Raw genomic sequence first — 13,932 nt, forward strand, 5'->3', positions numbered from 1 at the left:
AATAAAATAAAAACAGATATAAATAAGAAACACAAGCAACATGTTTATGAAAATCATGTCTGTGACCCCTACCTGTGAATGCAGAGAATGTTGATGAACTACTGGATCAATTCACCTGGAAAATCTCAATGTCCTGGAAGATGATCTATGACAACAATTTTCCTCACGTGCACATAGAACAGGCCTGCTGTGTACCCGCGGCTAGCTGCGTGACTTGCCTTCAGTCTGTGTCAGCTACAAGAGTTGCAGGCCGTAGCATGTGTTTATGGTCGACTCGGTCTTGCAAAGGTAACATGTTTGCAGCAAGTTTATTAAGGCAGGTATCAACATGAAATCTTAAAACACTTTAATGGTTGACATCATTAAATGTTCTTTACTTTGCGCTTTCCCACCTAATAAGGCACTCAAAGCGCTTCACATTGAGCTGACACTCACCTTGCAATGGCGCAGAATCAGGAGCAACTAGGGTTACGGTATCTTGCTCAAGGGAACTTCGACATGATCACATGGTCTGGGTTGGGAAGCGACAACTCTACCACTGACTCATGCCGCGACAGATGTTATTGATTTTAATTTCTACCACAAAAGTTATAAGAGCTAAAATCACGCCGTATTTGGGGCGGGAGGCCCACTGGAGGCGTTTCCGTCTTAATTTCTTGGACTGGATCTGATTCCCCGTACATCTCTTCTTGTCATGCAGAGGGATGTTGCAGGGACATTCACTGTCCCAGACTCTCTCCTCTGTCACACACTAAGTGTGAAACTGCTGTCATCGATGAAGAGAACAGTTGTAAATTTGCCAACTGTTCTCTGCCAAATGCAAAATGGGTTGCATGATGCCAGACTTTTTTAGCTGTGGCGAGATGAAAAGAGGGAAATGGTCGATGGTCGACACCCCCAAAACATTTATCACATTTTAAAACAACCTCAACTGTGCCATGTGTTCAGGAACGTTTGCCAGAGAAGATAAAAGTGAGACTTCAACTAAGGACTAGAAAAGTCAATTAAAAAAAAGTCAGATTAAAGACGATGAAAAAACTAACATCTGAAAATAAACAACAAACAAATAATAATAAATAATAATGATACAAGGTTTGCTTTACAAAAAACAATGAAATGCTAAATAGATAAATATTATTATTATTTTTTACCAGTTAATTAATTAATAAATATGTTAATGGGTACCAACATGATAAAACAGATTTTCTTATAAATGGAAAGCTGCAAAATAATATTTTGCATTGCCATTAACCAATTTTAATTCTACGGCATTATTGACGAGTAGGAGATCCGCCTCTGAAGTTTGGGGGGTCGAGTCCGGGCTTGATGTGTGTAGTTTGCATGTTCTCCCCATGCTTGTGTTTTCTCCGGGTACGCCTAATTGCTCCCACATTTCAAAACATGCTCATTTGGTTTATGTAAGAATTTCAATTGTGATGAAAATCTGTGAATGTTTGTTGGTTTGTACTCTTCCATTGGTTGGCGACCAGTTCAGAATGGATCGCTTACAGTCAAATGGAATCGCACCCAAAAGGCACACCCTGTTAGTTTGGCTTTTGAATATTTTTTTTTATTATTTTAGCTTTTTGCGCGAGTGTTTCCTCACAGGGGGCCTTTTCACGGGGGGGCGTCCTCCTGGAGGTTCCTTAGGCCTGGGAGACGAGGGGGGGGCTCTGCATTGCATGCAAGGTCTACCCAAGTCAATCAGGGCCAGTCTCACTGTAGCTGTGAGCTGTCATTCTTTGCAGTGTGGATGAGCTCCCTTGGGTGCTTTTTTTCCCCTCATATGGTTTTTCTCTGCATTGCCATGAGTGTGTGTGTACACGTTTGTGTGTGAAGGCGTTTTTAGTGCGGATATACACCTGTGCATATTATGTGGAAGGGGGCGGTTCTTGCAGTTGCATTTCAATGCATGAAAAGTGCTGTATAAATAAAATTTGATTGATTGTTTGACTGATTGATTGATCTATCTTCCAAAATATTACGCGTTTCATTCGAATAATTTCAGACTATGATTATCTTCTTTTTATATACGCCATGTAGACTAACTGTATTGTCAGCCATTACGCTGCTGATGTAAAAAAATGGGGCAAGAATAAAAGTAATAATTTTGGCAAAAATTCAGTTGAGAAAAATATGATGTGATTGCTAAAAACTAACAGTGGATTCAGTTCCCCGAACAACCCACAGACGTTTGAAAAAATCCATACAAGAAAAAACATGTTGACCCATGCAATCTAATTAAAATCCTAATCATAAATTGTGTAGGTGTAAGAGAAAGAAAAGGAGACAAGCGACAGTGTGTGAGATGTGCTCTGCTGTAAGTTCAATTGTAATGCTCACTTTTGATTGACATTCGTAGAAGACCGTATTAGCATCACTAAAGATGATGACCAAAACTTGTCGTGTTTGGAGTTGCGCTGTCAGATAGTCTGCAAAATGTTTACATTTTTTTCCAAATTCATCCAGCGGGACCTGTGGGTGAGGAGGATAAACTGAGCGCACAAGACGGCCTAAGCCAAACCTCCATCATCGGATTTGCGGAAGGCATTTTCTCACCGGTATCATAAATATTTGATTGGGCTGTCTGAGTAATCTGGAAACACATAATACCTAACCTGATAGTTGACTCCAGGGTGCCATCAAGTTCACTGGCAAGAGCATGTCTGAGTCGATTAATCCCAGCAGTCAATGAATTAACTTAACGATGTCCATTAAATCCATTAATATTTTTCTATCAATTTACCTGTTGAAATGTAAATCATGGCCAACGTTCTCCCTTCTAAGCAATTTCAATCTTCCATTCAGACTAAAGTGATACAGAATAAGGGTAAAATCGTTAGACAGGTCATTTTACCTGTTTTCACAATCTTGGTCCCTTGGCCACAGGTCATGTACTCTGACTGGCGCTCACAATCATCATGAAGTTAAAATAAAATGAGGAACATATGGTGCTTTTATTTTACGTGGGGACGTGTGGAGAAATAGCAAGCCAACTGAACGATGTTTTAGTTATATTTGTGTGACTTTTCTGACCCTACTTTCCCCCAAAAATTGTTTCGGAAAAACTACATCAGTGGTCCTAATGTTTGCAACTGTGTAAATAAATCCATAATTGTGCATGGAGTTGATTGATTTAATTCACTCATTCTGCTCATGCTAATCAATTTCATGCGTGGTTAAAGTACGCAGTCATTTACATAGTAATATTTATCCATCCATCCATCATCTGTACCGCTTCTCCTCATGAGGGTCGCGGGGGGTGCTGTAGCCTATCCCAGCTATCTTCAGGCAGTAGGCGGGGTACACCCTGAACTGGTTGCCAGCCAATCGCAGGGCACACAGAGACCAACAACCATCCACGCTCACACTCATACCTAGGGGCAATTTCGAGTGTCCAATCGACCTGCTATGCATGTTTTTGGAATGTGGGAGGAAACCGGAGTACCCGGAGAAAACCCACGCAGGCACGGGAAGAACATGCAAACTCCACACAGGATGGCCGGATCCGGGATCGAACCCATGCCCGGTGCTGTCTCTCATTGTGAGGCCATCATGCTAACCAGCCGCCCATATTTGTATTTAATAGTATTTAATTGTAATAGCTGATTGTTTCTCATAAGTTTACATTTATTTTGCATTTATTGTTATGTAAATAGCGGCACGGTGGACGACTGGCTAGCATGATGGCCTCACAGTGCAGAGGTCGTTGGTTCGATTCCGTGCCGCATGTAGTAATTTATAAATAAATTGATCGTAGCATATTAATTTGGACCTCAGCACGTGTTTCAGCAGTTTCTCATGGGGAACCATTGCAAAATGTATTGCCCATCCCAGTCCAGAACAGAACACTGGACACAATAACAGATACTACTCAGCCACAGGGTGGCACCACAACTGGAGATATCACATTAAGCTTCTTCTTCCAGGCCATTTCATTGGCTATCCATCATTGTGCCACCCAGATAAGATGCTTGAATAAATAGAAGTACACGCCAACATTGTTAATTAAACTTGATCATTCGCGACAGTTGTGTTACTGTGCAGTAATGTAATAAGCTCCCTGCAGAAAGCGTGGTTTGGAAGACAAAAGGGGGGAAAAGGTCAGAAACATTGGTCAGAAAAAAAAGAACACCAAACGAATATTTTCAGACTACCCAATAGCAGACATGTAGGGCCGTTAGTTGCTTTTAAAGTCAAATGATGCCCATCGATATCAGTGATCATTATCCTGCAGTAGAGCATGACTGCATTGTGTGCGTTAGTGTGTGAGTGTGTGCACATGTAGGTGAGTGTGTGTGTGGGGGTGTGTGTCTGGTTGACGAAAGTGTCCCTGACTGGTTTCGCATTTTCTGACAGAAAGCAATTTTTGCAGCCTTGAGATCATTGTAGCATTTAGTCTAAAAGGTGACAATAACTTCTGGGAAGGCTGCCTCGCTCCTGCTATCAGAACAGAATGGAACCGCTGCACAGAAGAGAACATTAACCTACACTTTTGTGTCCTCTAATATACAACAAAGCAGTAGCGTGACTCAGCAAATTGACACTTTTATTAATAAGCTTGGTTGAAAGTGGTTGTTATTGTTATTCAGATCACCAGACACTGGCCAAGATGAATTAGTACACGGTGCAATCTTTTATCCTGACGTCAGACGATCATAAATCAACTCGTTTGTTGGCTGTGTAAAAGGTTAAGTACTACATGCCAAGCAGGTTTTGGTGTATCATCACAACTATTAAAGCACAGCTGCTGGCTTTGCCACTGCAAAGAAAGTCTCGACTTCACTCTAATGTTATTTTGAAGATAAATGTTATATAGGCTATTTTAATTAGGACGATAGCATTGTTATTTCTTAAATGATTCATATGCAAAAAACAGAAAACTTCTGAGCTGGAATGGCTTTCACAGCCCAGTACATTTCCGAATAGAGGGGAACCTGCTATGTGACTCAAGAATACTATGACTCAAATAAAAGTCAAAAGTAATCCTCCTAATAATTAGGTGAGAATGACCAAGTTAATATAAAAACAAATCAAATCAAATACTACTCAAGTAACGAGTGACTGGTGAATAATTGGATTTAAAAAAAAAAAAAAAAGCATGAATCCCAAATAGACAGAAAACTAAATATAAGAATAAGCAAAATCAAATATGGCCTGAAAAGATTGTTTGATTCAGCCACATTTACAGCAATGCCAACATCGGTTTCATTACTCAAAAACAACATTAGTTCTGCTGACCTTTATTTTGTGCTGCACATACATTGCAGATACTTGTTTTCCTTTTAATTGTGCACATTCCTTTTTTACAGCGAGGAACAGAGCACTTCAATGAGTCAGCTGCAGTTTGCATTCACATGCTGTGCTTTTAGAGCATTACATTTCGCAGACTAGAAAGTATCTTTTACGTTTGTACAATCCCAAGAGAAGTTCATGCTCACATAAAAGAGTCACTTGGAAAACTTTGCTTCTGTGACTGCCTGATTTGCAGTGATGCAGGATTGATTATGTAACAGTTATGTGATACCTAGCGCTTGCAATAATTAATACCTAAAGAAGTAGTGTAGCGGGGTGCAGAATGACTTGTCCTTATCAATCTGTCGCTACACATTTAATTTTTGAAGGGTTTTATTTTGGGTTGCTGAAACACAAAATATTAACATTTATTAACAACGTTCGCTCTGTACTGCTGTTTCCAGCTTACTTGTAGCTCTTCTTCACTCTAGAATGCGCTGGTCCCCTTTTGCCACACACGCAAGCAGCGAACGCTGTCCCCTAGTGGTCAGAGGTAGCCATTGCAACTAATGTACAAATGCACTAGTAATCAAAACGAAATATCTGTGAAAACAATACAATTCCAAATACAATAGTATTGAATATGAATGTATGCCACAGTAGCAGCATAAAGGTAGTGTTTCTGCACCAAAAATACTCAAGTATATGTTTTAAGTGCAATTTATCCAAAAGTTAATCGGAGAAAACTACCTACGTCTGTGTGAAAACTGAATATATAATAACACAAGACCTCAGAGTTTTAAACAATAACATGCATGATGTCCCAGTACAACATAAGACTTTAGTCTGGAAAGTCTCAAAGGATTAGTGATTCAATTTCTCTTTGCTTTGAGTGGAAACCCTGAAAAGTAAATGAAGTGAACAAATTTGCATTCAGAGTCGTAATTGTGTCACCATAATCTCTGTCACATGTTTTGGAAGATAAGGTCAGTTTATGCTGGGTGACACGCATCTGCTACATGAATTGTTTTCGCATTGTCTTTGGTCATGCAAGTTTGTGGTCTTATTTTGTTTTGATCCTGTTACCAAATGTTAATTAGTTTTAGACTTGTATATGGCAGTGCATATGTAGACCATAAAAATAGATGATTTTTATTTTAATTATTTGGATACATAACAAGCCTACATTTTCCATAATGACTCAAGTTATTTTGGAAGATTTTGCTGAACACTTGCTGTGTCACAAATGACCTAATGTTATTTTCCTATATGCACTCTTAAATCACATTTAAATATTTATAATGTGTGTGGGTGCAACAGGCTGGTGCTAAATGTAATATAACACAATAACATGCCACAGTCAGTAGTTTATATTAACCACTATAATTCATCTTGACAACAATATAGCAGACAGAGAGTAAGGCTTTATCACAAAAGCCCTAGGGCACATTTTATTGCTTTACAAATCAAATATTGATTTAAAAGATCTATTATGTGTTCCGTCAAAAACATTCTGTTTCTGTCTTCTTGGACAAACCAACCCAATTTAACCATGGCACTGCCTGGAATTACTTATTCAGATTATGTGTTTATCGTACAATTAGACACAAAATTTTACATAATTAGCAAATAGATTGGAAAGCAAAAATTCAAATTAACATGTTGCATTGCAGAACCATACATGTCTTACTGTTTTCGACATTCAGACTTGAGCCTTTCAGTAAATTGTGTTTGTTCACATTTATTTCCCCAATATAGCAAGTGATAACCGAACATGTCAGCTCTTTGACCGGAGGAAATGTTTCTTTTAGGAGGTAACTTAGTTGCAAATTTTTCATGACATCACTTTCCCCAAACTTCCCTTTATATCAATAACCGTAAGTTAAGTTAATTGTTGTTTTCCAAAGGTTGGCTTTCAATTTCCCTGATGTATTAAAGTGCTGCCAAATAACCTAAAAGAGACTTTAGAAACAAATTGACTTTTGAGTCAAGTCATGGTTTCATGAGCGTATTCCTTTTTTTTTTTTTTTTTTACATTTGTTTACACTCAATATTAAATTGCCATGTGAGCAGGAGTTTAAAATTAGATTACCATAAACAAAGTTCCCAAATGTAATTAAAAATTCTTTCTTGTTCTGAATTTGCCATTCATGTCAGTCGGATGTATGGCTCTTTCTCTCTTCATCTTGCATGCAGCCTTCTGGCTTCATATGCTGTCATATCCGCATTGATGGATTTGGATCAGTAGGTCCTGAGAATTTGTCTTGACTCTAGAAGGTTGGGGGAACGGACCGTTCATCACCTTAATGGAAGAGTATTGATTGTGGTGCAGGAGCCCGGTGCCCGTCTGCAATAGTAATGGACTTCCTGAGAAATCACAAATGAAAAGCCATCAGGGGCTATCCAGAAAGAGACAAACACCTCTGTCCTGCTTGTTTGCGCCGTGCTATTTGTTTGTGTGTCACAACGTGTGTGTTTGTGGGTGTGGGTGTGTACGTGTGGGTGTTTGTGTGCCCACAGTCTAAATGGAGAGCACCAAAGCACAACCACACTATTAAAACTTAAAAGGTCCATTTACCATATCTCATATCACTTTTCTCATTACTTCCCGAGATATTTGATGATGCAAATACGATTTGTTGCATTTAATATGCTTTAGGGACGTCTATTTCTGCAATTATTTGCAATTTCCCCAATATTTTGAACAACAATGAACTTGTGTTCAAATCCCACATAGCACATTTTAAGTTTTCAACATGGAAAACAAGATACATGGCAATTTTAATATGTGTAGCTTTATTGCAAAAGTAATTTTCCACCAAAGTGCTTCCGTCATTCATGTCTTGGGTTAGAATCAGGGGGTATGCTGATCTCCCTGAATGTTCTGTCCGCCTTTTTCCAAGCCAGATTCGCAGTGTGCAGTTTGAGGCGAGGGATGTGGTTTGGGGATGGTGGCGCTTTATGGTCCCCTGTGCAGGAGGTGTAGAAGCACCCCTGTTGTGGATGTTTGCCTTAGCAGAAAGTCTTAATCTTCATGACTTCTTCTTCAGGTCACAAATGAGTAGAAAACTGTTGATGCCACTTCTGGTTGCAGTGGAGGAATGCATTCCATTTTGTCCCATTTCCTTGCAGATAAGCTAAGCAGCAGCAGTCAGTTTTGTCAGAGATTAAGTGATTGACTAATGGGATATTTTGCCCACTCCTGCCCATTATTCACATCCAGGCACGGTGCAGCGGGTCAATAGCTCCACCTGTAAAACGACAAGCTCACTCATAGAAGGCACAATAAATGGTACAATTTAACTGTATTATTATTATTGTGAATGGGATGCGATAAAATTAGAGTGTGGTTTGGCAGATTTGCATTTGAGCAGATTTTCTTTTTAATATTTTTTTTTTTAGTTTTTTGGGTCTCCCAACTATCCGAATTTTCATGGAAAATGTATTTTGAGTGTTATTTACAAGTTTTAAAATATTTTTGGGGAGTTATTTAAAAAAAACTTCTTGCAAAGCATTTGAGTGTCAATTATTTATGGATTTTATCCCATCACCTGCGAGATCCACTGGATCCACTTGGATATGTCACTGTCGCCTTCATATATTGTTTTGCTCCTGGCACTGGTTTGGGATCCTCCATTCTGTTGCACCATTGTTTCCTTTCTCTGATGTAATAATCACAATTTCTGAGTGGAGATAATAATCAGCCAGTTCAGTCAGTTGAAACAGCCTCCCCAGAAATGATTCATGGGCTTTTACAGATAAATATAATCCCTTTTCTCTGTGAGCACATGTATTAAAATCACTGACAGCTGTCACTGCGTGCCTAAGCACCAAGCCAGGAGGTTATCGACAGCACACGCGTCCCCTTGTGTGTGAAAGTGTTTCTGTGGTGGTTTGTTTAGATTAATGTCCTAAGTCTGTTTTAGGCGACTATATTTGACAATCTCCTCAGTGATTAGTGGAACAAATGTTTGCATGTTGCACTACAGCTGTTGTTGGTCATTTGTACAGCATTCTGAATTCTCATTGGAGTTCATCTCATTATGCACTGCAAGCGTGGGTAAGCGTGTGTGTATGTGTTTGTAGGTTGAAAGTGATCTTATCTTCATATAATGTTTATATGTATATATGATTGCTTTTTGTTGTCATCTAAATCCACACAGACCACAGCACAAACATAATAGCAATTTCTTACCTACTATATGTGTTTTTCCCCACATTTATATGGAAATTGCGCTCCCGTGTTTCATACTAGAGATAATTTACACATAAATCATGGCACCTTGCTGGCAGTTTGGTTTAGTCTTTATCACTTCGTCTGTCTGTCTCAAAGTGACTCAAGCTATCAAATGGTATCGTTTTGTCTAATGTTTTGACAAGTATTCAAGACATTTTATTTGACATGAGAGAGACACATGGATGCAATAACAAATGTCTTTAAATGCCCGCCAGCCATGTCGACCTTATATGAGGGTACGCATCAGTTGTTGGGGCACCAGGGGCACCTAATAAGAAGGTGAATCGTGGAACATGACATTCATGGATGAGGGCAGAGAATGATGAATTGTTTGAACAATACTCGGTGACCAGTCCCAGGGAGAATGGATTTATTGATATGTAGGATGTGCAGTATAGAAATCCAACATCAAAGCCCATCCATCCGTCCATTATCTGAACTGACATTATGCCCAATTCTTTTTTTTTTTCTTGGGCGAGATTGATGTAGATTCAACGATGACTTCTGATGCAACTGGAAAGCATCATTTGTCATTGTCATGCATGTACACAAAACACAATGCAGAGTGACACAGTATATAGTGTTCCGACCTTTGTGCTCAAAATAGTAATATAGTAAAATAACAAACAATCCCATGCGGCAAACCGTACTAGTCATCAATAGTCGTTGTTTCGCTGCAAACACGGCATGCTACTAAGTGTCAAAATTTTGATTAGTTTACTTGACTAGACAGTTTAAGGGGAATTTGACAGTTTGTAGGGGTTGGAGGAGTACACGGAGAAGGCGAGTGCGTGGGAATTTGCAATTGATTGGCGATTTGGATGCTTATAAACTTCAAAAGGAAGACTGGATTACAGACCCAATGGTTTGATTAATGTTGATTGTTATTGTTAAACGGTAGTAGTCATCTGAATTCAGTTTGACAGTGCTGCGCTGTCTGAGGCAAATGAACTTAATGTATTCTTATTGTTCTACCAATCAAGCGTATCTCAGGGTAGGGCAATTTTACCACTTCTACCTATCAGAGCCTAAAGTTCTAACTTCACGTTGTTTGTTTATCAGTGGTGAGTAAGCTAAATCGAGTAACCCACTAACCTTCCTAATGTGACCATATTCTCAATTCTTACTATTGAGTTCTTTGCACTCTCGTCACTTTGCTTGTATTTAGTTCCCTGGTTTCTGTCAGTCTATGCCGGATCGTTGGAGCGGTCACGTTGTTTGGTCCACTGGTGTTTTGGTCTTACTGTTTTGGTCGATCTATTTTTTTCAATCACGGCAATTGTTTTTGTTTATCAGTTTTGTTCATTCCACCCTTTTCTCCTGCTTACCTGCTTTTAAGTCCGATACAAATATATATATATATATATATATATATATATATATATATATATATATATATATATATATATATATATATATATATATATATATATATATATATATATATATATATATATATATATATATATACATAGTGGCATGGTGGCCGATGGTTTAGCACGATGTCTCAGAATGTGAAAACTATCAAATGTATTGCAAGTTAGGAATGAAATCGGAGAACTAAAGGTTCAAAAACCACATTTATAAAAAGCCTAGTACATAAATCAATAAAGTTGAGTAATTTCTTCAAGAAATCACCTTACCAGAGCTGATTTTCTTTGAAATCCAAATTTTTTGACTAAGCTACGTTCAATCTCGGAGGTCTCATAAGCATAGTTACCGTCGATTCAAACACACCAAAAAACACACTCCATACTTGTACTACATTGACCTGAGCACCTTTGTTCCCTAACAACGACCACAAAGCTGTACTAATGGAACAGGGACTATTTCAGGTGCACTCAGACAGCTCAACAGAGGAGCAACAGGATGCAGAACACCACACTCCCTGCAGATGTGGACATTTAAGATAGAAAATAAGGATTTTTTAAGGCTCCCTTTCTAACAACAAGGTGGTTCGACTTCTAACGGATGGAAACAAAACTTGTGAGCAAGGTTTATGGAACAATATATGTGCAAATAAATAGTGGACAGGACTTCACATGCATACAAATGCACTAAGGAATGTGGCTTCTGTGAAGTGAGACAGTGAAGGGAAAGGACTGACTTACATACATTTGTGTTTGACGTTAATTATTCAGATGTGGGTCAAAACAAACTGCAGGGGATAGGAGGAGCTCATTAACATCAAGCTCAAACTCATACACCGTGTGTCATGCTTAACTTCGCAAGACACAATTACAAACAAGCTGTAACTCCTCAGGCAAGTAAACCTTTTTCACACAAAGCAACACACCAGCTGCTAAACAACATGCTGTATGTTTGTTTTTCCTTACAGCATAGGGTTGTATCGGATTATTAATCCTTGACCACAATGAATGGAAATTGTATTAGTAGCAGCACCCCTTTACTGTAAAGCAAACTGCACAATGGTGTGTAATTCTTCACAACCGAGTGGATCAGAAAATGGATGAATCGATGGTTTGATGGTGAAATTCACAAGTATTTGGAGAGCATGTAACAGATAATGGATTTTAAACAATACATGCATCCTTTATTCTTAATACAAGAATCTGACCATTCCGTTGGATTGGAGTTAAACACGCCCCTGTTTATTAATTTAACAGCACTATTAGCTCAGGGCAACAGCAGCCTCAGAACAAAATCTGTGACGTTTTGATGGAAGCTTTTGAATATTTTCATTGATCCAGGTCATTTCATTGTCAGGACTTTGAGTTGATCCAAAATGGTCTCTTCTGGTTTTCTCAGAACCAGAACAGCCCAGTTGAGATTGATTCAAAGCCCTCAGAATGTTTTGGTAGCTTTTTAAACATAGACAACAACATAGAGGCCCACAAAATAGATGCTTGGTGTGCATGTTGTTTTCAAAAGTGTTATTTTGATCAAATAGATGGGCTGAATGCGGTTAAAAACTACTGATGCTTCTCATCCTACTAAATTACCTTGCAACAAGGACAGTCTCTCAATGGACCATTGATGGCCCTGCGAACTGATGAAGAAATGGAAATATGATAGAAGGGCATGCTACTGTTTGCCTAGGGGACAAATCTTTCTTTGAAAATCACAATTCAAAGAAAAATCCATTAAAATGACAACATTAGGCGCATAATGGAGGGTTTAGGATGCATCTTGCTGAGCTCATCATAGGTTGCGTTGGTGAGGAACAGTGTTTTGGGCTGCAGCCACGTCAATTCACCAGAGCAGTTAAATTTAGCATATCTTGGGTAATCAGTACCAAGAAAGTTGAATTATGCTATAAAATGATATTTTTGCCCATATTCATCCAACAGCTCGAAGCTTTATGATTGAACAATATGGTTGTGTTTGCCATGGTCTATGGAATTTATTCAGAATTTTTTTCATCATAATGTAACTACAACATAGAGGTTAGGAATGAAAAAAATAGCTGATGGAAGACCGCTGTTGGTATTATTTTTTTATGTCCAAGTTGCTTCATGCTCTCTTTCAATATGAATGTACCGTACTACACAAAGCATCTGAATTATTTTTTTTTTAATTGAACAGCATATGTTTTTCAGATGGCTTGTATGTGCAGAATTGACAGAAATGAAGAAATTTTCTTTCAGACTTTTTGCTTTGCAGAATTCTTGCTCGACACTGCAAATCAGTCAGTGTTAAAAGGTCGAGGATAGTGTTAAAAACACTTGCATTAACACAAATCTGAAACAAAATACTGTGATCCGCAATGTAATACCGATACATTGTTAAAATGTGGTGCTACCTGGATTTGACTCGAATTGGGGTCCATTAAAATTTAAACCGAACCTTTACATAATGATTGAGGTTCGCCGCTTCGAGTCGAGACAATTTTCTTTAAGTATCACTCCAGTCAAGATGGACCATTTTCACTAACAAGCCTCAGTTTAAATAATTTTTGTTCAGGAAACTGAAATCAGTTATCATTTCCTTTTTATGCATTAATTTTGGAGAAATTAGGAAACGCCTGCCTGCTGGGCCCTGTCAGCCGCCGTCTGCTTCCTTCGACTTGACACGACTTTAGTAAAGCTAAATGTCCAAAAGACAATCAGTCGGGGTGCACATTTTTGCTCTTGTCCGCTTCAGCCTGTGTAAGTGGAGAAGCGATTTTGTGGAGGTGATCACATGAGGTCACGTAAATAAATCCAAACTATTGTGCAGAATGCTTTAATAGTTTCACAGGTTGAAACGGTCAAGAGTAGTAATGTGCATTTGCATTTTGGTGGTGATCTCTGTTTTAGACAAGAGAAGTCACGAGGCAAGCAGTATTACAACGCTTGCCTATAACGTAGACAGCTGAGATGGAAAAAAATGCTCCAAAAGGGGGCGTGTCAATTTGTCTTAAATCTCATCACAATAAAAACCTTAAATCACGATCGAGTCTTTTGGGGGAGCGGTGGGGGGCCATTTTATTACTGATGTCATTTTTACATGCAAACCTA

Source organism: Idiotropiscis lumnitzeri, chromosome 12, assembly GCF_059441095.1.
Source record: "Idiotropiscis lumnitzeri isolate Australia: NSW breed Sydney's pygmy pipehorse chromosome 12, RoL_Ilum_1.0, whole genome shotgun sequence".
Taxonomy (NCBI): Eukaryota; Metazoa; Chordata; class Actinopteri; order Syngnathiformes; family Syngnathidae; genus Idiotropiscis; species Idiotropiscis lumnitzeri.